This window comes from Salarias fasciatus, chromosome 1, assembly GCF_902148845.1.
Source record: "Salarias fasciatus chromosome 1, fSalaFa1.1, whole genome shotgun sequence".
Taxonomy (NCBI): Eukaryota; Metazoa; Chordata; class Actinopteri; order Blenniiformes; family Blenniidae; genus Salarias; species Salarias fasciatus.
The window spans coordinates 10394968-10418417 of record NC_043745.1 but is presented as its reverse complement, the minus strand read 5'-3'; the positions used below and the strand labels follow the sequence as shown (position 1 = coordinate 10418417).

At 43.4% G+C, this 23450-nt stretch overlaps 1 pseudogene; it reads right to left on the bottom strand.

Annotated features, from left to right (window-relative positions):
* LOC115392089 (enhancer of mRNA-decapping protein 3-like) lies at positions 1–23300 on the bottom strand (annotated as a pseudogene).
* Between the last annotated feature and the right edge of the window lie 150 nt (positions 23301–23450).

Genomic DNA, 23450 nt, shown 5'->3' with positions numbered 1-23450 from the left:
TATCAATTCATCTTTATTATCCAATGACACATTTTCCATGTTTCCTGCTGACACCAGGCGATCAGAGGACAGTTGTCACAATCATTGTGATTTCAACACATCTGAAATGTTTTCGTCTTCTTTTTTTCTTCTGCAAAAGAGAAGACAGCCAAAAAAAGCTCCGAGAGATGCACAGGGAGACATTGTGATTGCTTTCACCTGTGTGAAGGAGTTCAAAATATTTAACATTTTCAAATCTCAAAGCCCTGGCTTATTAAATTGAATCTGTCTGCTTCAGTCTGCCAGCTTCTGCCAACGGGTTAACAACAGTTTCTGGTTTGGCTGAAATCTTTTCTAACATTTCCAAGAGTCTGACAATTGAAAATATCTCCTCTTTTCCCACCACAAACTCTCTGATTCTGTCTTCCTTTTGTTGGCAAAATAGCCACTGAATGAAACCTCACTGTTCTGTCAGACGCGAGCAAAAAAGGAAAGCAAATCCAGGAAAAAATATCCAATAGAAACAGAAACAAGGGAGGTCTCATCGTTTTCCTGTGGCTATCTTGAAACAAAATGAAGGTCATGACAAAAACTCAGGTGCTCTCATAGGCATGTCTTGTACAATACCAAAGGTTCACAGCTTTTGGCCTAAAAATGAAGCTTATATAAAGACATTTTAGTGGCTGTAACTGATTCAGGCATCGCAACATCCAACTGTAACTGTAATGCCTGAAGATGAAGCTTGAATGTCTGTTATATACACACACACAGAGATACTAATCCACCGATATCAGTGTCAGTGGTGAGAAACCCCTCTAAATAAATGCAAAAATAGAGATTTTTTAGTTATTCCTGAGATAATCCCAAAAAAATAAATACAAATATAGATTTTGTCTCATGACAACATGAAAAAATACTGACTTTAACAACATGTGTTTGGGGAATGGAGGGTCTTAGATTGGCTGTAGTCTGAGTGGCGACGTCCTGAGGGGGTCACAGCGTTCAGGAGCGGACACGACATGTGACTCACAAAAGGAAACAGGAAGTGTCTCTCTGCTGCTGTGACTGATCACTGGGTCAGAGGTCAAAGGTACACTCACAGCGGTCAGCATTTTGTAAACATGTTCACAATGTCGTGGCGCCCTTATCAAAACATGACAAAGCACAGGAAGCCTTTCCCTTTCAAAAAAAAAAAAAGACACAAGGTGTCGCACGCAACGGTCGCTAATGACTGCAGGCGACGCGCTGCTCCGGCGTTTCCGACGAGGCTCCTGAGAGTGATAAAAAGGTGTGTGTGCACTCCAGCTCAGTTTGCTTTGGCCATAAGGCTGCTACTCCACAGGCATGCGCTGCCGGATTCTGGGAAAAACCCAGCGGCTCACGTCACGCCGAGTGCAGAGGGATGACAAATTTGCACCCAAAGGGCGACTGGTAGCCGATGCCGACCTCTTGGTAGACCTGCTTCGGGATCCCGAGGTCACACAGGTACACTCGGCTGTCCCTCTCTGCCAGAGGCAGCGGGAGTCCTAGAGAGAGCGTCCACTTTGCCTCCACAGTCTGCTGCTCCTGGCCCGCCGGAGGATCGATGCTGAGGACTGGGGCCCGGTTCTGGTTGGCCCACTCGGCGGCCGACTGGTGCCAGGACTGATCCCGCAGCAGTGGGCTCTCGTGGCAGTCCAGACAGTTGATGACCAGGTCGACGGGGCTGGTGGGCAGGTCTGCAACACAAGTACAAATGAATCAAATTTACTGGTTCCCCTGATGAAGAAAAAGCTTCTGATGTATTGTTCTGTGGGGTTATTGTTATTGGATGTTGGTCATTTTTAGGCTAAACGCTAATAAAAGAGCTTAGGCGGCATCACTCCCATTAAAAAGCAGTCAGTCTCAGATGAAGCTCCACAGTGTGATACAGTGGCTCCTTCCTCCTGAACCCTCTCCGATCCTCATCACAGGACAAAGCAGCCTAATGTCTGTATACTTTTTCATCATGGGTGGAGGGGGTGGTGGGGGTCTGTTAGAGGGAAGGCTAGCCCACCTATTCTTCTAATGGATGTGCTGAAGTTTAGAAGTTTCCTTCCTTTGTTTACTGATTTCTTTCACACGGGTTTTGTTTCTGACAAGAAAGTGTTTCGTGTTGTTATAGAAAAGACAGTCCATCCACTGTCGGGTCATGGAGGGAGGGGGGAGGAGATGGAAGCTGACTCTGGGTGAAGGCGAGCTACACCTCGGACTAACATTGTCTTTATTTGACACAATATCTAAATTCAAAGTACATTTTGAAATGATCATAAAACACATGAAAATTGCACTACGGAATATTTAAGAAAGTTACTGTTCCAAAAATGCAGCTTTTTATTTGAACATTACTTTACATTGTGGATATATTCATTCGCGACTGACAAGTCTACCTTATCTGATTACAACACTGAAAAGACATTCTTTCCCATGTTTAATTTAAAAAGCTAAACCTACATACATTACACATTCAATACATGTTTTTCTTCAAACTTTTAGCATGATATAATGGTGACATTAGACATGAAATGTAAAGCATCTCAACATTAGTGTAAACTGGCAATCATGCAGTTTCTGACAATATTCATTATTTTTAAAGATGCACCTGCAGATGACATGGAAATACTCGTAACTGACTGAATAAAGCTACATTTTTAAAAGTAATCAAACAATACCTCAACATCAGCATTATAGTAATCATAGTATTTATAATTGTAACAACTTATCATTAAAACTAAAGCTAAAGACTTAAGAGCTCAAAAAGGAACAAGTACTTAATAAAAGTAAGTGTGTGTATTTCCAAGGCAGAAAACGGGGTGTACAAAGAGGGATAGACAATTTTGATATATGCAGCTTCTCTCATGTTTAATAAGATTTCAGCATTTTACAGTGATCAAACTGTGAGGAGGGCTTTAAACGATAATCTTCCACTAGAGGGCAGCATCTGCCTGTTTTGATCCATCTCAGATGGAGACCATGAGCTCATATTTGCACAGATCCTCAGTCTCACTCAGATATTCCTCTCAGTTTAAACTCCTCATAACTCTGCAGCTCGGGATTTCGCCTGAGTGTGTCGGTGTGTTTTACCTTTGACCCCGGCCGCCTGCTTGCCGCCCGTCCTGCAGTAGAGGCCGACCTCGCTGCTGACAGACGGGTGCATCCTGACGAAGTTGGGCAGGTAGAGGATGACCTCCACCTCGTGGTTGGCCAGGTGCCGGCCGCAGCTGATGCCCTGGGCTCCCTGGAGGTGAGGCCCACACAGGAGCACCACCGTGGGCCTCTGGTGCACGTTTTTCGGGGTGAGCCTGAGCACAGTGGAGACATTTCACATGTTCTAAAAGCAATACATGAGGACTGATCCTCACATGCAACAGACCGGGTTCAATCCCAATCTGAGTTAGCAGCCTCTTCAGTGGCGACTGTTCATGCAAAACTCTCCACATAGTACAGTCATTTGGATTTAAAGACTGGATGCATTTAGCAACTAAAGGAAAAAAAATCAAACAGCTAAAATCTGCTCAAAAAGATTGATCATTATCAAAAGCACAATTCTGACTTTAAAAAAAACAGGTTTGATGCCTTCTGTGATAAAATTTAATTCATCTATTGTGGCTTAATGTCGAATTAATTTGTATGGCCTAATATCTATTTATACCAACCTCAGCTGACCATAACGTAACAAATTCCCAGACTCTCCTGTCGTACACACATTGTGTTACACCAAGCGGTCTTTGTTGATTAAATGTCAGACTTCCTCATGTTGTTCACATTATGAGATATCAATGTTCACAGCTGTTGAATCCATTTGAAGTGAAAAGCATAACTATTTTGTGGCAAGTGGAAAAAAAAATGTACTTTATTAAAATAGTATTTTTTTCTCACCGCCTTTTTTGTCAATATAATTATTTGGTAACACTTTACTGGAAGCACCCGGTATAACACATTATAAGCAGTTATAAACACTCATAAATGATCACAATGCTTTATAACCCACTATACAGCATAGGGTTAGGGTTAGGGTTAGGTCGTGATGTTATAAAGCATTGTGATAATTTATGAGTGTTTATAACTACAGTTATACAGTGCTATAATGTACTTATAATGTGTTATACAGGGGGGGTTCAAATAAAGTGTTACCAATTATTTCTTCTTGAGAATTAAAATGACCACCTCCACTGATCTCGAGCGACTCAATAGCCTAGTGATATTATGTAGTCAATGTACGACCCCAAATCCAAAAAACCTGCTGAAAGAATAAAAAAATGGGTTAGATTTAATAGTGACATAAACAGCATTTAGCTAGTTTGTGCAAAAACCTAACTGATATCTGTGTTGAATCTTGTTAAGTCAGCGGTTTGTCCCTCGATTTTACCTGTGATTTCCAACATATTGATTACAATTAATGCACGAAACCTCAATATAACTGCTTGAATTTTGTTGTTATGATAAAAGGAAGAGTGTTGATTCATATGAAACCTGCAGCGTGATGAATTCCTTTATGTTGGATGTCATATGATGATTTATTGTGTAAATTGTGTCTTCTACATGCTTTAATGTGACCCGACTGACTGAAGGCTGACTGAGTGTTACTGTCAGTTGTTCGCTGTTTCAAGCGTCTGACATCCTGGCACTACAATAAGAAACTGAACCTGACCTGAGCTCACAGTGGTTCCAGTGTAAATCTGAGCCGCGCAAGAATTACTCTGCTAAATTGATAAAAGGACCGGAGACAATAAACTTGGCTGTTATATGAGCCGCCGGAACGCTTGTGCGTCTTTGATCTGGAGTGAGACTCTGCCGCTCGTGAAGAAGCGGGTACCCCAACGGCGCTGCCACCGCTCAATGTAACGCTGTCCTGAGAAAGAAAAACCCTGAGGTGGGAGTCAAGTTTAACGCCATCTCTCTCATGCAGAAGCACGGTAGTAAAGATGATCGCCAAGGAAACCGCAAAACACAACATGACAACAATAAGTTGGACGGACCAGCTCTAATGACTGCAGCTACTCAGACGGAGATGTTTGGCACACGGTTGAACATTCTTCCTATTATCATACCAATGACTAACTTCATTCCTGGTGCATGCTCACCGCCAGCAAGGCTGCTAATGCTGTCAGGGGCTCCGACTGCTCTGGAGGCGGCAATCCTCACCTGTTCGGCCCCCCCCAGGAGCGTGAGAGCCATCTGGCTGGCACAAACGCCGACGGTCTCCAGCCTGCGCTCCAGGGACAGGCCCCAGCGCTCCGCGGCCGCCAGCAGGCGCTGATGAAGCTCGTAAGGCACGCTGGGAACCACCAGGCCCGAGTCTGCAGAGGGGAAACACACATGGCAATTTCAAGAAAGTACCGATTCTTAATTCAGCTTAACATCAGCTTGTGTGCAGATGTGCTCAGTTGGATGAGAGGCCACTCTGCGAGCATGCTCCGAAGAGAGTCAACCACAATCTAAAGACCTAGAATACTAGAACTGCTGTGGCGGGCTGAGCCGTACGTTCAACTCGATTCTGCTGAAAATGAATATATAAAAGCAGTGTGTCTGTTTCTGACTCTGTCCTGCATGAGTAGCCTTCCTGTATTCCTCTGCGTGGTACCACAGGTCTGATAAGGGTGATTCAGATTAGAATCCCTGAACATTGTGATCTCATGTCCACAAACGCAACTTCTGGTAATTTTGATAAGATTCTGCTTTAATCTTCGTCTGATTACCGTGCAATGAAAATGGGGAGGGATTTCTGACGGGCCTGTCAGGGACAATCTGAGAGCTGCATGTGGCCGGCGGACAACACAGCCAACTACAGCTGATCGATATATCAGCTTTAAAAAGGCACATTTTGCTGTGGAGAAGTTTTCTCAGACCGCACAAGCAGACCAAATGAGATGGCTAGTGAGAGGACTCCTGCAATATTGAGGGTTTAATTTTTTTTTTTTTTTGTTTAGGAAAGACAGATAAAGGATTTTTATAGAGTAAAGATCTATTAAAGAATAATACAGGACCTATGTAAGTGTCCTTTGCTATTCTTGTTTTGAATTAATGCTGAAAAGCCAAAACAAATTCCTCGCCTGCTGAACATGCCTCCAAATAAAAATCTTTCTGGACTCATGACAGTCGTAATTTAGACCTTCAGACACCTTGAGCAAGGATTCGGCTTCCTGTAGGACTGAAGGCGACAAGATCAAGCCTGAACTCTGTAGAGGATCCTCCATAATTCAGTCAGACTGACTGCACATTCTTTTCTGTAAAAACAGGAGGAATATTTTGGGCGTTGAGTGTTCATTGTGATATAACATGAAAAACACATCGTGTTCCATCTTACTGCGCATTAATATTTTGCAAAAACTGAAAAGATATAAAAGATATTGTAAATTGGTCTGCTATTCAACTACTACACCTCCAGAAAAAGATAGGAAATAAAATAAATTGCAATTATACAAGTCTTAAAAAATAACGTATTTTATTTTATCAGTTTAACGAAGAAACTGATTAAAATTACACTTAAAACTCTCAGAGCAGAACTGATAGCATGACACCGCTATTCCCCCTCAGGCGTGTTCTTCAGTTTGACATATTGCACCTTCAGACTGGACCTGACGCACCAGACACCTCCATGTTTGTAAATTCAACCGGAACAGCAACTCATCTGTATCACCTTTCCATCATCTTGTAATTCATCTTCATCAGCGAACACTAGAAACCCCTGGAGTTCCAGTGTATGTCAACGCCAGAAACCTGACCTCAAATTTAAAGATAAATATTGGCCTAGAGATAAACATGCGGCCCGGCTCCCCGGAGACGCGAGGCATGTGCGAGCAACACAGATCCTTCATGTGAGTAAATCCCATTCCTGTGGGAAAAGCCCTTCCTCCTCCTGACCTGATCCTGTTCCCATCACCGATTCTCCATTTCCTCTCCTGTTTGTCACCGCTGTCTCGGCCAACAAAGGCGAGATTGACGGCCTTTCACAAAACATGACAAACACGGGGCAGGCCGAGTGAGACGCCCATTCCCCAAAGGCTCCCGGTTCGCACGCACCTCCGGGCGGCTCCTGACCGGGCCCCGGCGTCGGAGGGGTTTGAGCCGGGCCGGACCCCCCGCGTCGGCAGCCGCCTCAGTCAAAACATGCAGCGGGTTGGCGTGACACAGCGGGGACAAACATCGTATGAACATGAACACCTGCACCGCCATTCCGACAGCTCACTGTGAGACCGAGGAGGGTGAAACGGTGCGGAGGCATGCTGGTGACGGGGAGCACGGAGAGCTACCGCAGCTCGCAACAGATGGTTCACGAGCTGAACTACTTTACCAAGCTCCTACTTTCAGTGATAGTCTGTATGGACACGTGGATGATTAACATTGATACTTCATATTGAATAAAAGAATTTATAATGGCAGAACTAGCTGCTCTTGCACATTCGGTTGAATGAAACTTGCCAAGTCTAACTCAGTTAAAAGACATGAAGGTGAGGAAAGACCTGCTACAGGTGTTCTTTTTCTTTTCTTCTTCTTTTGTTGAACTCATACCGGCTCTTTACATCCACGGTGGCTTGCATCCAGAAGTGTGCAGTCATTCAAGAAAGAGTGCTCAGCCACTTCAAACTGACTGCATGTTTTGAACAAGAGTGTGTGTATGTGTGTGTTTGTCTGGTATTCTGCTCGCCCACAGTTAGTTGGAATTCCCAAATAAAATTTGAGCAAACATAAGAGAAATCAGTATCTTTATATTGTATTGTTTTATTGTCTTTATGCCAGCTTTATGTCGATAGCTTGAAGGGACTGTGAAGGCAGGTTCTTAAAAGACTTGAGTGTTACTGTGCTCCAACTGTACTGGGAACTTGGATTCCTTCTACTTTTTCAGAGGCTCAGACTGGAGGTTTCAAAAGGCTGCCCACCCAAGCTCAGATTTCTCAGTGTGAGCTTTGAAGACGCCAAGTTGAGATTGAGCTCCATGCAGTGTGACATGTTTGTACAAACAGTGTTTTAATGTTTTAAAAGCCTCGTACTTACAGCTCTGCCTGAGAGTCGCCTGTGGGTACAAAGTCAGTAAAGTTTTCCAGGATTCACTCATGCTGTTTCCTGAGGTAGTGCTGTCATTCCGAGTTCAAAAAAATTCCAAATCCTGATACAAGCGAAACCACAAGCCCAGATCCTGGGTGGATCTATTCCGGCTCCAAGCCTACTGTATCTTCGTGTGATCACAGACTGCTTGATGATGTTCAGATCAAGGCTCTGAGGGCGCGATACCATCGTGTCCATGTCTAATGTGTTCTTTACACTGAAGATGGTTTCTAATGAGAATGTGACTGTATGAGTATGTTGGCAGCTCATATTCAGTGTGAATACAGTGATCAAGCCCAGTGATACTGCTCCACGTACAAAAAATACTTAAATCTCAATATTCTTCTTCATCCTTCATGCCAAGTCTCCAATGTCAGTCAAAATTGTTCTCACCGGGGCTTTTCTTGAATGACTGTATTACACGATTACAGTTTGACCTTTTATCAGCGTAGAGACTGAAGTGTGTGGAAACTCTTTAAAGAGCCAGAGCTAATCCTTCGCTGTCTATTTGCCTGTGACACATTAGAAGGGTAATGAAAGTCAAGCTGGGGGAACTGCGCCGCTCTGGATCCCTTTGATAAATAAAGCAGTTAAGTCCTTAATGGCCTCCTACAGATCTCCGGCCTGGCAGCTGAGAATGGGGTGGCCTCACTGGCGTGCACCCACATACACACACATGCAAACAGACTCCAATGCATGCACAGAAACACAGACACACACACCCTCCCTGAGAAACAAATTCACACACAACTTCTCACCCAGGCACAGGCGGTGACACACACACTCTGCCATGCACTGCACCGCACACACACCTACATGCACAAGATAATTACACATAAACACAGCGGTTCACGCCATGCCCTGCTGAGAGTCTTGCTTATCTTGAGGTCCTGGCTGCTCCCTCCCAATATTCTTTTATTGGTATGGCACAAAAGGCCGCTGATGTTTGGGTGGACAACAGAAACGCGCCGGTCCTCACGCGAGCGATAAGTGCAGGGAAGTCAACTGCTTCTTGTCATGCGAAGTGCAGCGTCGAGGAAGCGGGAGCAGCGCCAGCATGCACTAACTGCTTCTCAGTCATCCCACCAGGCGCATGCTGTAATGACTCTACTGCTGAAGTTACCACTACTCAAATACCACCGCCACCCTCCTCCTCCTCTTCCTCACCTTCCCCGGACGCTCTCACACGCTCGCAGCGTTTCGCGCACACACCCACTTTCGTTTCGGTGTGAACTAAATAGTCAACTAGCTAAACCGGGGCAGTCAAGAGCATGCATCAGTGCTAAAATAAACTGAGCTGGAAGCAATCCTTCAAGCATGATGAGGAAACTGACGGGACTGAAAGTAATACACGCCGGCTGGAAGCGGGCCATGTGTGACTCAGGCTTCGCACTGGGACAGCGAGGGTCAGACGAGGCCGGCAGCGTCCCGCCGCGCTCCTCCACGGAGGCTGCAGGGGTGGAGAGAGGGGTCAGACAACAGGCTGGACGCTGGAATCCGAAAGATCAGCCCGGCACCAGCTTCCATTATTGAGAGACTGTCAACTTTAATGTTCCTAACCTGTTGCTGCAGACAGGATTCGGCGTGGATATTTCTCAAAAGTGTAGCATGCTTGTAACATGAGCTTCTCAATACCATTAAAAAAACGACTAACATTAAAGAAGTGACAGTTATCTTGGGTAAAAAGGCAGAAGCAATCACTCAATTCTACATATAAAACGTGAACATACTCACAGTTGCAAGAGCATTTATATGAATTGCGGGTGTTTTTTTTTTTTTTTATTGATAAGTAGGATCATTAAAATTTAGCAATGAACAGGATTAAAATGACAGATATGAAAACAGAACACCTGTGGAAACTTTGGGATTCAGGAACTTTCTGGAGATGACTGATCAAATCTGCATGTATATATATTTGAAAAAAATATGCAAATTCATAATCAATCCAACTTTTTAACTACATCACCGTTTGCCCTGCCCCCTTTGGACTGACCTTCTGATTACATTACAGCATGAAAGTTTAAAGCTAGTGAAGATCTGGCAGGTTTAAACATGTTTTATGTGTCAGGGAATGCACAAGTACATAAAACTGGTAAACCAGCTGCCATTAGCTTTATCTGCAGTGTGTTGCATTCTGTCGGTTTTCACTCCTTGAAAGCAGGTAAATAAAAGGGACTAATCTTTGACAATCCGCAACTTCTCACCATAAACAATAGCCTATAGAAACAGGCCTGTTATATCACAATATCCGAGCATTATCTCAACCAAACTTCCAGTCTGGGGACTTTGTTTTGCATTCTGTATTCTGCCATTGTTGATTTATCTCTTTACTGGCAAAGATTCCAGGTCAAGAGCGCCGCGGTTTGTTCCTGCTTCGGAGGTGCTGTTTATGTAAGGCCGTGCGGCGGCGCGCTAATTACAGAGTGCAGAGGATGGGGATTATGATGACAGCCCTGGGAAGTAGATCTGCCTGCACGGTAAGGAAAGGCGAGGCTCTGCTGCACAGCTGTCTGCTACACGGCTCACAGCTGCTCCAGTCTGTCACCACAGCCAGGCAGACGGGAGCAAGAAATCACAAAAGTACCATCAAAACCGTCTCCTACTGAATCAGGAGCTAAATGCTAAGTTACTGTCGTTAGTTTCTCTCAGTAGTCCCACCGGAGTCAGGTCTCCAAATACAATCTTTCTTCCATCTATCAGAACAAAACACCAAAAGCCATCTTGGAGCAAATTAATCAAATCAAACATAATCTTTTATACTCTCTCATCACTACACATGCAGTGTTTTTACACGATTTCATGTAATATTTGACAAGAAGCCCGGTGACAAAGACTGAGCCACAAGAGAGGAAAATCCATGTTGTTATGAATAGCACTGGTTATTAGTTTGTGAAAACACTTTGTCTAAAAGTTACAGAAATACTTTGTTCTGATCAGTGACAGGTTTTGGGGATTCAGAGTTCAGATTGAACTAGATAATAATGCATTTTATTAAATAAATAAATAAAAGAAATGCATTAAATGTGAATCTTTTTTAATTTTGGAGTTGTTGGCTATTTTACCTTGTTTTTACTTTACTGGTGACATTAAAGTCCAGGACCAATTGAGAGTGAAGTATAGCATGAGGCTAATAACTTACACTGAGCTTGACATCCCTGGTCTACAACATTAAATACATGATCAATTGCAGTGAAACAGCTGTTATTAGAAAAAATAATCTCAAACACAGTGATACTAAGGTTAAATGACTGTGGTGTAGCATGATATATTCTTTATATTAGCTGTTACCTTAGCTTTTTATTTTTAACGATTATAGTGAGGCTTAGAAAAGAGCCCATCTTATGTTTAAAGTGAGAGTAACATACATGAAGAAAGCATTTTCTACATTTATAGTTTGGAATTCTGTTTTATGAAATATTTTGAAATCCCTGGGGGGAAAAACATTGGATTTTAATCTAAGGAATTTGATGAAGTTTCACTGTTGACCAACAAAAGTAAGTCCTGCAGGCCTTTTTTACCCTAATATCCTAGGGCTTTATGAGTGTTGAGTGTAATTTAACACCTGCCTCATCCTATTATTAGGGAATCGGTTAAAATCTGTAGAGCACAGAAAATAGAAGTTTGATTTTCCTTTGGCTCTGGTCCCTCAGCTTTGTCTTTTGAACACAGAAAGGGGGTCTTTGATGGAGCGGCTCTGGTGAAACACCCACACAGAGTGATCCTCCTGCACCAGTCAGTCACACCGTGGACTCCGAGACCTGCATTCGTCTACTGTTTGCTTATCTTGTGTCTTTATTAACCAGTTATGTCATGCTCTGAAAGTGAGCTGGCGTGAGAAAGAGCGGAGTCATCATTTCTGCACGGTTATATCAGAGGGGGGGCAAGTCAAAGGTTTCACCCATGATAAACAGTAACCAGGGCTATGTGCTGCCAATCGGACCGCCCCGGGCAGAACTCACTCCCACCGCTGGGAGAAATAACTACCACGTTTTCTGTGAGGCCCCCTTTTTTTTAACACAAAGTTGATTTGAGAGACAAACAGAGACACTGCAGAACTTTTTTCTTTTTTTAATATTGCAAAAAACTAACAGTTCTGAGTAACCGGCAGCATTACATAACCTACTCTTGGGCAAAGTTGAATCACAGTGGGGGGGTGGGGAAATGACGTTCCAAAACAAACTGGGCTCAAAGCCGACATGTTCACTGATAAAAAGTCCTGAAAGGCACACTTTGTACGCTTATCTTCCCTATCTTCTCTCAGATGAAATTAATAAGGCTGTAGGCAAAACTCCTGGAAAGCATTGATACCGTCCATGTGAGAGGAGGCTCTCGCAGCTTTAATCACGCTGTAGGTCTATTCCATAACACAACCATTACACAAAGCCTCATATCACCATGCATTATCTGCAATCTAACACTGTGTAAAACCATCTATCAATATTTAATAAATAGTAATATAATAAAGGCCAAATACTTTGTAATACCGCGATATAAACAGGTCAGCAGTGTTCAAATGTAACTGCTTAACTTTAGAAATGGCTCATGACGCTAAGATTTTGCTTCAACGCAATCCCACCAGAAACCTGGAGTGAGAAGGGTCCGTGTAACAAAAAGCTTAGAAATCGAGGGAGGAACTAAATTTTAAACATCCACGTACCTGAATAACCTTACAAACCTTCAGTATTTCCATTTCTTTGGTGGAACGGACTGCCATGGAGCTGAGACAGTTCAAACACAGGCTACCTGGTACTCAGGTTTTCTCTCACAGTTCAAAAACAAGCATGTGAGGTTAACAGGTGACCCTAAATGACCTCCAGGTGTGAATGTGTGTGTGTGTGTGTGTGTGTGTGTGAGTGTGTGTGTGTGTTTGCTCTGTGAGGGCCCGTCGACCGGTTCAGTGTGTGGTCTCCTTACCTGTGCAGAACTCTCTGCCCCCGCTCTGTGGCACGGTGATCTGTCTGTAAGTGACCGGCTTCCCTTCCAGGATGTTCTCGTCGTGTCGGTAGGAGAGGGTCTTCTGCTCGGCCTGTGCGTTGGGACGCTGAGCCCTGTTGCCATGGTTTCCACTGATCTGGGAGAACACGGCGGCCTTGTCGAAAAGGGCCAGGTTTCCCTCGAAGTCGAAGTCCGTGTCGAGGTCGTCGTCGGTCCCGTCACCAAAGCACTCGGTATCTTTGGACCTTGCCGACCCTGCGCCACCTCCGTTCTTCACGGCGCTCTTTCTCTGCGAGGCCTGTGTCGCCCCTCTGTTATTAGAAGAACCTGCAGGAGCTGGAAAACACAGAGAATGCAAGATGTAGGTGAGTTTAGCAGAATAAAATAATAAACAGTTCAATTCCACGGGGAAATTCTGGTCAATGTTGCTAAGAGGTACAGCACTCGAAATATTATTAGTTTTTATAGTGTTTCCTAAATATGAGGACAGCAATGTGTTGACTGCAGGCTTCTGAAAACCATTTTCCCTGATTTTACAGGTAAAAATACCAAATATATCTCTAATTGTTAACACAATAAAAAAAAATATGCCAGCGTGAAACCATAACAGAGTGTTTCCAGCAGGATGTAATCTGTTTCCAAAGTCAAAAAGCTGAAGAAATCCTGGCTTAAGTTTAGAGACTGTGGGCTAAACCACCTCAAAGGCAGAGAAAGAATCAGGTGTATAAACAATAAGCTAGTAACACCAAACTTTTCAGAAAAAGTTTCCAAACCCTATATTAAATTCAGTGTACTGACAGATGAATGCGGTTGGTGAGAGGCTCTGCTCTGAGCTGCCACATGGATCCACTTTGGTTTTAAAACATACATTAGTGTCAGAGCCTCACGCCTGAAAGAAGCTACAAGCTGTCACACTATACAGTAAGTCATTGTGTTGTAAATGGTATAATCCAGCCACAATATGTTCCTGCACGCAGCAGTCTCACATTCTGACTTGCTGCTTCCAGCTCCTTTCATCTGGCGCGGCTCCGGCTCCAAACTCTTCTTAAACGCTCTCACGGTTAGTTGCGATTACCGACCGAGAACAAAACACTGGCTGACACACAAAACATACAATGGCCGACTGAACGGTGTTCAATAAAGTTTACATACATGTAAGCACGCAAAAAAAACAAAAAAACAAAATGAACCAAGAACAAAAAAGAAAAAAAAAAAAAGCAAAACTGGAAAAACCTGGCCTTCAACCCCAACCACGCACAGCTCTCACGCTAACCAGGAGACGGAGAGGCACAGTCGCACGCTACTGTCAGTGTGACAGCTAAGGTACTTTGGCCTCTCTCACGCAAGACACTGGGAGGCTCACTCATAGTTGTGTTACTGGTGTCATTACAGTACTGCCGACAAACTCCAAGTTAATTCAATCGATACAAAGATGTGGACTTATTCCGCAGTGAAGCAGTGTTTCAGCGTGTTACCAGAGCTTAGGCGGGGAAAATCATAAATATCAAACAGCTTCATTCAGCCTGGGCACACGTGCCGACCCTACATGCCCTCTTCGCTCTTTATCACCAGTTAGAAGAGTGTGAGGGAGCTCTAGTGCGTTGGGGTGAATGTGGCGGCTGAGCGTCTTCACCTGTGTGAACGGAGATGAAAGCGAGCGTCCTTATTACGACAAGCCAACAATGTCTTTATTTACAAGGAAGTGTTCTGTCATGCTATGAATCAAAGCTCTCAATGAACCGGGCAAAGCTCCAAGTCAAACAGGATAATGAATAACAAGCAGACACACAGTCAACCTCAGTGATTGAGTTTAAACAGAAGTATCACCTCAGCGACAGAGGACCAGCATTTCTATTGAAAGGCATTTATTGGTTTTCTCCTCATTGATGCTACTAATGAAGTAAAACTGAAAGAGATGCTGTGGAGTTGCATCACTGTATGCCTTAAATCGAGATGCACCAGTAGCAATACCAGTATCAGGTATCGGTCCAGCACTGCATGGAGAACTCGTAAAAGATCTCCAATATAATACAACAAAACATGTTATGCTAAAACATCAAGAGGAGGAGTTAAATCCAATCCATAAAACACCAGCAACTTCTTCACTGATGGTATTTGGGCCATGAAGCCACTCATCTGGACTTCTGAGTGTCAAGACAAGATATGGTTAGTAGATAAATATCTTTAAAGACTGCAAGTAAATAAACTGAGTCAGAACTTTTAAAAAAACGTTTCCCTCAGTGAAAAATCGAAATGAAGATCATCATCTCTGTTTATTCAGGACCTGTGGTTTCCAGTTCAGAAGAAGGAAGCTTGAAATAACTGGAGCAAAGTTTAGACTGATGCCATGCAACTGCAAAGAGAATCGGCTTTTGTCTGATGCTCTGTGTCTTTATGAGAAGAAAGCTCAAACTGTGACCCAGAACACATTGGTTTATGGCAGGGGTGGGGAATCCTGGTCCTGGAGGGCCGCAGACCTGCATGTTTTCCATGTCTCCCTGCTTCAACACACCTGAATCGAATCAAGATTCATGGCCAAGTCCAGCAGAAAGCCAGATAACGAGCCTCATTGCAATCAGCTGTGTTGAAGCAGGGAGACATGGAAAACATGCAGGTCTGCGGCCCTCCAGGACCAGGATTCCCCACCCCTGGTTTATGGTTACAATTTGGGGAACACATTTGTGTGTATTTATGGGAACATCTTCAACTACACAGTATGTATGTGATCTGCCTCTTCACAAAGGACATTGCAATATCTACTTAAAGCGATACTTCAACATTTTGGCAAATTGGTCCATTTAGCGCAATTCCTTAGTCATTTCGAACAGCATACCTACTTTTCTTTGTGAGGGCGAGCTGTTGTTTATTCAGAGGTGAGTCGGGGAAGGTTTTCGGGACAGACACAATGGAAGTGAATGGTATTTTTGGTTCCCCCTCGTCAAACTCATGAAATACACAATCCATCAACCCCAAAACACTTTGGTGGACACGTTATAATCCGCACATGCTGTGGAACACCAACAAATAATATTGTAGCATTACGACACTGAAGCAAATACTGGGAACTACTTTTTCTTTTGAAATCACTACGCCCAGACGCCATGTTCAGTAAGTAGCTCCGTCTTAGCAATCTTCGCATAAACAACTAATCTCGTAATTTTGCATTAATATTTCACAGCGTAGTGAATGTGCGGATTATAACGTGTCCACCAAAGTGTTTTGGGGTTGTTGGATTGTATCCCTTTAACATATGGTCAAGGTGGTGAACCCAGCAATAACTGTTGCTTAGAGAAAGTAGAGCACAAACTAACGCACCGGCTTGAGAGTGAACACACCGAATAGAACTTTAGAAGGATTTTCTATGTAAGTCTGCAACAGACCTGGCTACATTTTACAAAGGATGCCAAGGTCCCCCATACCTGGGCGTGAAGGCCTAGCCTCAACTGTCACACTGAGCACATTTGCAATTGAACATATAAACTGGACAGAAAAAAAATGAAACTGCATTGGTGTCCAACTGGCAGAGATTCTACAAAACACTAACACTGCACTGAAAAACAAAGGTGTTTTTGTGTGCTTAATGGTCTGGGAGTCTCTTCAAATTTATACACTTTAATTTTAGGTAAACAAGCCTTGAGACGTTTCCATAAAGCAGCAATGTATGGGAAAGTACTGGCCTGTGAATGATTTTAATCCACAGATATACAGCAGATAGTATGTAGGCAGACAAATTCTTGTTACAGGAATGGCGTGTGTAGTTCTGAACAAGCTCCTCCAAAAATAATCTGTTTTGGCCCAAAAGACTTTAACCGTGCTTGTTGTGGGCAACACATACTTCACATAACAAACTCTCTGACTAAACTCCCATTCTATTCTCCCAGAAAGATCAGTGGCAGATAGTTTGAAAACAGTTCCTGGGATTCGCAATCTTGTACAAGGAAAAAGCCCACCCTGCTGTCCCCGCCGAGGCCGAGGGCCGGGGGTGGGGTGGGGGGGGGGTCTTTGGGAGCATGGCATTGCGTGTGAAAGGAGCAGCCCTGCCCAAGCCACTCAGCACGCCGACCCTTTGCAATTTGGGCACGAGGTCCCTGGCCACCAGCCTGTGAGCGAGAGATTAAAATAAAAACTCAGAAGGTAAACACTGCTTCCACAATTGATATCGCTCTGGCCTTCCGAGCACACTGGGATAACATGGCTTCCTGTCGGGGGGGGGTGTCGGTTTCCTGTCCCGGGCGGGAGCGAGAGAGGGTAAAGGAGACGTGGAGAGGGAGGACAGGAGGGCATGAAAGCCGGGCTGGGCGTTACGTAACCTCCTCTTTAGGAGCAGACACAAAGAGGGAGGGGGGATGTTTATTGATTTTGGTCACACACATATTGTAAAGAGGAACTTTGGTACAAGCGTTTAGCACGCTATGAGAATCTCTGCTTGGGTCAATGGAGAGCAGAGTAATGGCAGGACACGGTTCAGGCTGGAGTTCAAATTTCTTCAATAACTGGTAGGAACAAAATCACGTTAACAAGAAAGACACATTAAATCAAATTAAAAAGAAAGAGTTGAAACTTTTAAAAAATGCGCCTCCTATTGTACAGCTTTCATATTTCCCTGCACAACAGGCCAGTCCTACAGACAGGCCGAGGAATACTACGCAGGGTCCCTCAGCCAATTCTTTGACCTCTGACCTCCCCATTGTTTGGCCGTCCCGAGTGTGAAAGTGAGCCGACTTTAACTGATTGCGGCCGAGGCCACCGAGCTGTCCCTGCAGACTTCCTGCTGACTGGATGGTAATGAGAGGAAATGCTGTTTGTACCCTTTATCTAATCAGGAAGACGCGTTCAGAGTTTTCTCGGGCCAGGAGAAAGCCCCCAGTGCGCTTCAGTGTCATCGCGTGAGGAACTGTGCGTGTTTTACTTCCATCGAAGCGCATTTCAAATAGGAAGCGATTCATCGGAGTCAAAGACTTGATGCAGTTGCTGGAGCAGTCGCACAAAACAGAGACATTTACACAACAAATGCATGAATGTTGTGTTTTTCTCTGACGTCTGGAAAACAACATCTGGCATTCCTGGACACTGAGGTGTGAACTGACTTTAACAATGAGCTGTGAAATGCTGGATTCTGCTTACTAACAAGATAAAGATATCACAAACAGCTGCCGAACTCAAGCACAGAGCTGGACCGACACCTTTTCTACACACTCTCAGCTGCAACATAAACAATCAGAAAAAGTTTCACAATGGTGGAATATTTTACATGAGGCCTCTATGTTGGACAGCATTCCTATTAGTTTGCAATCCATTTCATTACATTTAGTTAGGAAGAGGAAAGTGCAAACAGCATTGCAAAACTTGCATTCTCCTGAAAGGTATTACACTACTTAATTACAAATTATCCCTTCAAAACTATTTCACACCACACCCAAACAGCCAGCAGAACATATTCAGCTCCAGTCAGAAACATGGCTACAATGGATACGACTGTAGTTTCCGAATAAGATCATTATGAAAATAAACCTGCACTTCACACCTGTTCCAAAAATACAGTGAGCAAAAGCTCACAGCTTTTCAAAGCGTATCTCTTTCTCAGGGATTTATTGATAATAAAGCAAAAATGTTACAAATCTTGAAGAAAAATGTCCATAATGCAAAGACAAAGATAGACATTCACATTTCAGGTTACTTAAGCTGAAACTGTCCATAGTGTGCACGTGTGTGTGTGTGTGTGTGTGTGTGTGTGTGTGTGTGTGTGTGTGTGTGTGTGTGTGTGTGTGTGTCTCTCTCATCTGGACTGGCGACCTGTCCAGAGTGTAACCTGTCTTCATTTACAGGCAGCTCGGTGGATTGATCCTGGAACACTGCAAGTTTGATTAAGAGGTACAGAAGATAAATGAAAGCAAAAAAAAAATATTCACAAACTTAGTTTCTGTCTGTTGTCAAGTTGTGTGTTTCTCTGATGCTATCCTATGTCAGACCGGTACAGGCAGCAGGCTGCCACCTCCGAGCCTCGGCTCTGTTGAAATCGGTGTTATATAAATAAAACTGAACATGTCTTCATTCAAAAATCTGTAACAGGTGCTTTTTTTTTTTTAATTCAAAACATATATAAGTCTATGCTTAGTGTCTCTGAAAGGACTGTTTAGATGGAGGTAATTTGAAAATAACTTCAATGTCTGAACTACGGCTACCTGTTTCAAACTCAAGGTTCAAAAACACTGAGTGAGGGACACTGATGTGAAGGACGACATTAAAGAAAAACCTTTTGTTCCACTGGACAGCCTGATTCGGCACATGTTCATGTTCCTAACGACATCTATTGTGGAGGAGCCTGTTGATTGTCCAGAAAGTTGTTTAGCCACCTGTAACTGTGGCTAAACGGGATGTAGCAGGATGTAGCATCTGCTGAGCTTCATTTGTTCTGCATCGTTTCCCCACCGTTCCCTGAACAGAGAGTCTTGAAGACAGGAGCAGGTACGAGTAGGGCAGGTTACCGCTCCATCACAGGTAAGCACAGAGAAACGGACAATCATTTACATAGGGCAATTTAGAGCCAAAAAATTAAAAATAATAAGAAAAATCATCCAGCTGTTTGCCATATATGGAATCCCACATTGTTTATCTTGGCCTAACAACTGTCGACTTTTTACCGACTGAATCGATGGTTGCCTTAAGGTTCGACCAGGGGAAGAAAAAGCCAAGAACTGAACAATTAACCATCTGACGTCTGACATTATTTCGTTACACAAGCGTCTTTTGATCTGCCGTGAAGACGCACTTCCTTTTAATTGTGGCCTGAAAACATTTCTATTGTAAATCCAAAAGCGGGGGATGTTGAGTGACTCTTAGCTCATCTTCACTGCTGACATCTCCAATAGAAACACAGCAGTGATTGAGCAACACACGTGTGTCACATTTCACTCAAGTCGCCAAACAATATCCATCCTCTCTCGCTTAACAGAGGAGCACTGTGCCGCCATTGCTGCGGTGAATTCCTGTCATGTAGCACATCCCTCGACGTGCGCTTGGCAACAACAGTCGCCTTCTGTGACTGAGGAAATCAGAAATGCAACCTCACGGTGAATAAGCAAAGGCCTCAAATAAACCGGGATTTCCGAACGTATGCAAGCTCCTGTCACAGAACTGTGACCACTTAGAACATCGTACACCAACTCGTCACTCCACCTGAGTTATCGTACACTGCCGCGCTATTTTTAGGCACTGCCACATTGTTTTAGGAATTAATTAGCTCATACTTTGTTGTGTGTGGGCGAGTATGTGTGTGAAGGTTACATGTCTTTTCATGATTCTGTCAACTTGTGTCATTACACGACTAAATTCCTTCCTGGAGAGCGTTGTTTAGTCAGTGATGCTCTGATGATCAATGCAACAGCTCCACAGTTTATTTAAGCAACATGACATTCAGAATTTATGAGACTGTCGAGTATGACAATGGACCATGTTCGTTGATCCACAGGCTGAAGAACGATGGAAAACCCTTTAATTTGTATCAGTGCATAAAATAAAATATATTCCACAAGTGTAACTCACTGTTAACTAGCAGCATGTTTTTACCTTGGAGAATTCAGGGCATACAAAAAGGCCCAATTTCAAACAACTTAAGCTTCAGTACCTTCAAAAAATTCCCTCTGGGTAAAGAACGGGTGGAAACAGGGATGAAACTGTAGTTTAGAATCTTTTTTCTTTTTGACCAGTTCTCCTCTGAAACGGTTCGAACCCCTTCACTCATCTCTCATTGTCAAAACATTACAGTGAAACCACACACTGACTATAAAAATCATCCAATAAAAGAGCTTCTCAATAAAAGCAGAAGGTGGTTCCTCAGTTCAGTACTAGATATCTATTATCCTGTCAAGTCTTCCCAGTGATCTACTCCAGTGTTTACTTGCTGCAGTCTCCACATGAGGCCTGAGGCCTGCGTCATATCAGCACCTACCCCTGCGCAGGATGGTGATGGGAGCGCTGCTGGCCTGAGAGCTGCCACTGGCTGCATGAGAGAGAGAACTCCTCTCGCCGGGGTCGTGGCGTCCTGCTGGCGTGAGGCCGGGCTGTGTTGCTGCAGCCCCCTGCACAGAGCTGAGCTTGCTGGCGGTCTTCTGGAAATCTAAGAACTTCAGATCTTTGATATCCATGGCACTGGTAAAAGAAAGAATAAGAGAAAGTGACCTTACTCGGAGGTCAAACTGTACTTTTGGTTCCCACAGGTTCAAGATTTAATACAGGTTCATGCACACATCACATCCTGTACATGAGGCTATTTTAAACAAACTTGCACATGTGTATTGACAACGGAGCCAAAAGAATCCACCCAGGGGAAGGATTATGAAACCCTTTGCTTTTCCCTTGCATCTCACCTGAAAGTGACCTCAGGCACGGGACACCTGACCCCGTTGTGATACGGCTGTTTGAGTGAGATGGTTTGGCTGGTGCGATCAACAGACGACACCTCTCCTTGGTAAACCCCCAGCGTCTCGCCGCAGAATATGGACACAACGCTCCCCACCCAGTCAGCGGCCATCCTGCTCACTGCGGGTCAAAAACACAAACAAGGGCGAGTACGATGGGTTAAAGGAGTTTGCATGTTTTCCCTTGGCTTCCTTCCACAGTTCAAAACACAGACATGAATGCTCCACAAAAACAAATACAGATTAGTTCTACTTTAATTGTGCCCACTGTGTTCTGCATTGAGTTTACAAGAGTTACAACATCACATTGTTAAACTCGGCCAAGCAGCCGATTCTCATTAATGTTTACTGAGACTCATAAAACTGCATGATGAAAACTGTGAAGCAATGTCATAAATGGTATTTACAGCTTTACTGAGATATTACATTCACAAAAGAGCAGGTATAAAAGACAGATGGATCGATATTTACGACCTCGGAGGTTTTCAAAGCATGCATGTGTTGTTGCTAGATTATTTGAGTGGGTTAGACAGATCCTAAATATTATCATTGAAGTGCTATCATACTAAAATATGTATGTTTGAACTGAAACCTTCCAACAATAAAAACCAAACAACAGTATAGTTGTTTCTCAGGATCTCATTAAGAACCGTGTTACATAAACCTTCCTATAAACACTTGTTCCATAAATTTTGTTTACAAGAAAATGTTGTCAATGTAAATATAAAATGTTTTACAATATTTATTTCAATCATCAAAATCCATCAAGATGAAGGAACCGACACTCTGGACAAGTTATCCTTAACCCCCCCTTTAGTGGGAGAAAACCGGGCAAGAGTAAAAACACTGCTATTCAACACAGAAATCAGCTTGACACCAGACTCAGTCCTTAGATATTCTGATATTCAGATATGAAGTGAAACAAACAAAGTGAAGACAAAACAAGCCACAACACAGTAGTCTGAGGCAGAGGAAGGACACCAATCTAATGCAGTGCCTGTATTGGTGCTCCAATATTAACAAGGAAGAAAATTATTAAGAGAACATTGATCACGGATCAGCAAACTGGACTGATCGTATAGAGGATGGATGGATGGATGGATGGATGTTCAGTGGTGGTGCTCGCCTTTCCATTTTTGTTTCTATGCCACAGAGATGCAATTTAAAGTCCATTACATTTTGTTGTAATTATTAGCATTTGAAAGTGTTTACTTGGTTACTTTAACTGGGCTACAGAGGCTGAACCAGTATTTTTGATTTGTGATAAACGTCTCTGTTGATTTTCGAATCTTCTATATTTACTGACTTTGGTTTCAGACTTGACACATTAAAGCCCAAATGCTGCAAAAGATGCAAAATAATCAATGATTTTTCCACAATAACTGTATTTAGGACAGCTTGCTAGGGACTGTGGGCAAGAATAATGACTCCAGAGGAAATTAGTGACATTTGGGACATTTTTTGCTGAGCACTCCTAATCTCAGTGTTGTTTCTAAGATCTCCATCTGTCAATCTGTTCACGGGGCTGTGTTGACACAGCATGTTGCTCTGGTTTGGTGTTAATGTTTTACATCTATGAAACAGTCCGCGATAGAAAAACAGTATAGTCTTTCAGTGAAACAAAATTATGATTGCGCTTATAAGAAGATTGTATTTAAAACGAATCGTGACATTTATTAACGTACACCGCAGAGCTGCATCAGTTAGCTAGCATTCCAGCTAACGCTGTTAGCTTCGCTCCGACACGGTGTTTTAACAAAACGGAGACATGCAACAGATAGGTTTCTCCGAAATCACAACCGAGAGTAAAGAGCAGAGAAGTGATTTATTTACCCAGAGGAGAAATCTGAAGCCTGAAGTGAGATGTCAAAGCAGACCGAAGCCAGGGCTGTTGTTCGTGCTGGTTTCCGGGATGATATGCGACGTCACTTCCTGTATCCCCCACGTGGGTTTGTTATTGTTTTGATGCCTACAGAGTGGGTGTGTCGTTTAAATCTGCAGAGAGTCAAGTTGTTTCATGATACTCTAATCAAAATCTGTGTGTGCGCGTGTGAG